Here is a 2829-nt window from a genome sequence, read left to right on the forward strand (position 1 = left end):
CTCCCATGTCCTCTCACATGCTGCCTCAGTGCCCCTATCAGAGACATTGCCTGGGCTGGGGCTGCCCTCCAGGACACACTTATCTTTATACCTTCATCCATCTCACTCGCACCCTTCCCAGATAGAGGACTCAGGTCAGTGCCAAGCTCCCCCCTACCCCACCCCAGCTCCTTCTCTGTGTACGTTCAGCTCCCTGGGTTCACCTGCCTTAGCTTTCATCCGCCTGCCTACATCATGACTCACCAGGTTGTGAGCAATCCAAGCCAGGCACGGGGACCCGGGTTCTTGGGTTCCTAGCACAGGGCCTGGCCCGTGGCAGACCCTCAGTGACTGGTCAGGGTCTGCTGGCCCTGAGGCATTTTCTCTAAGCAGTGGGATACATTCTGGCCCGATGGAGACAGTGGTCGGCATCTGTCTGGCCCCTTCACTCCTCTGGACCCAGGCCATGTCTCACCTTTGGGAAAAAAGCTGGAAGATGTGGTTGGGAGACCATGAGGGGCTGAAGGGCTAACAATTTAATAGCATAATTATTTCTTCAGTACCGATGGTGCTGGGAAGATGAGGCCTGCTGCCTGCAGGATGGATGGTGTGGGGACGGGTGAGTTATATTTTCCCAGATAAAAGCACTGATTGCCTATAAACTCTGATTCTGCCTGATGTAAAAGCTACTTTATTGCACATCCAGAAATTACTACCCGTATAAAAGCACATTATTGTGATGTAAAAATAGATTTTTATATAATTTTTTCATGCTACCACCATGTAATTCTTCATTTCCAAGCACCCTGAGATTGCACTGAGGTTTATTTTTCTCTTTTAATTGTTTGCCATGGCATGCCAATTTATGATAAGATATTCTCCTTGAGATCAGAGCAGGGCAGGGGCATAAATAACCGCCATCATTTCATGGCAGGCAGGATTCTGGGACACCCAAAATGCCATCGGGCTCCATGTGATGCTACAATTTGGAGTGGGAGTGTGTGGTTTCGAGCTCATTGAAGCCCTTCTGGAAGGCAGGAAATAGGGAGGGGCTCCATCCCTCCCACCTGACCAGAGGGAGGGTTCAATATATCCCCAACTCTCTCGCCCCTGGCCAACTGGAATACAGTCAAGGAAAAGTGGCTCTGAGCTGGGTTTAAGGCCCATTAGCCTGATCCATGCGGCTCATGGGTCCGTCCTCCTTACTCCCTCATTGCGTGGGGAATCCACCACCCCATTAAAGCCGCCCCTGCAGAACTTTGACCTTTTCCATGTTGAGTCCTTGGGCTGGGTTCCCTCCCAGGTGACAGCCCACAGGGGCACGCACTTTGGGAGATGAATGGCTGCCCTTCCCTGCGAAAGCCCTGGTTTCCCCCTCAGTCAGGCTGCCTCTTCTCTGCAAGGGGCAAGACTCCAGACCCTCCAGAGCCTGCCCTTGCTTGCCCCGGATGTGAGGAGAGTCACTACCCTGTGCTTACAGCTGTGATGGTGGCGCTGGGAGTGCTGCACCAAGGCAAACCCAGGCAGCTTCTCCCCTGCCCCCTTGACCCCAGGGGAACCCTTAGCAGCCATTCACTTCCCTCCAGTCCTGGACCTGGGGCCGCCTCTCCAGCTACTGATCCCGTGGTCTGCACTGGACCAAGCAGGAGTGCCTCTATCTGGGTCTTTCCCACTAAGCACCCCAAAGCTACTGGACAGCATCTTTCCAATGGTCAGAGGTGCCCCTCCTCCACTGGGAGGGCTGCACCGTTGGGTGATGAATGAACAAATGAATGAATGTTTAGATCAGCGGCGCTCAAACTTAGGCTGCATCACGATCACCTGCTGAGCTCCACAGTTTCTGATTCAGTAGGTCTAAGGAGGGGCCTGAGCGTTTGCATTTTTAACAAGTCCCCAAGCCATGCTGATGCTGCTGGTTCTGGAAGCCTATTTTTAGAACCCCTTGGATTATTTGTGTCTCTGTCACCCTGATGGATGGGAGGGACTATGGAGATGGAGAGCAACTGGGTGCCTGCGTCACAGCTCCTGGGACGAGGTAGAGAGTATGGGGAGAGAGGAGGGGGCAAGAACAATGATAGAGCGTGCCCAGAGACCTTGGGAAGAAGGACCCATAGAGAGGCCAGGCGACGGTGGGTCTCTAGGGGCTGGAGTCCCCAGGGAGCGTCCTGGGACAGCAGACAAGCCGGGCCTCCCACACCAAGCCGGGGTTGGCCCAGAGGCCACTGCTCTCCGATGGCTGGATTGGGCCCCACTGTGCGAGGCCTGTAAAGTGGACGCACCCGCTGGGAGGCCTGAGACTACAGCCGTTCCCACGCCTTACCCCTACCCCAGGCATTGCGAAGGGCGAGGCGTCAAGGACGGTCTAGCGCCCCAGGGTCCCGCGCTCCTTCGCAGCTCCACTGGGTGCACGCCCAGGACACGCGCGAACCACTGGCCTCGCGCGCACTGCCCTCTGAATGACAGTTCCCTCTCGTTAGCGTGTGTGGCCCGAGGGGGAGCCCCATCTGCGGCCGGACCCGGGTGGGGGGCTGCCGAGGCACGCCGACGGGGTCGGAACGCTAGGGGTGGCCCCGCCCGGGCCTGCAGCGAACAGTTCTGCGACCTCGGCCAAGTCGCTTTCTCTCCTGGGGTCTCACTTTCTTCGTCTGTAAAATGGCGGGGATGACGATTTCTGGTTCTGAGTCTCCAGGGAATTGTGACGCGGAAGGCACAGAGGATTCCCTAACCTTTGCGAGCAGCGGGTGTCCTCGGAAGAGCCGCCATTCATGGCAGCTTACCACAACAGGGCGTGGACGCTGGCTGCGAAGGGTGGCCCTCTTCCAGGTCTTGTCCCCTGGCTGCTTCTCCTTG

The sequence above is a fragment of the Pteropus medius genome, unplaced genomic scaffold (genome assembly GCF_902729225.1).
Source record: "Pteropus medius unplaced genomic scaffold, Ma_sr-lr_union100, whole genome shotgun sequence".
Taxonomy (NCBI): domain Eukaryota; kingdom Metazoa; phylum Chordata; class Mammalia; order Chiroptera; family Pteropodidae; genus Pteropus; species Pteropus medius.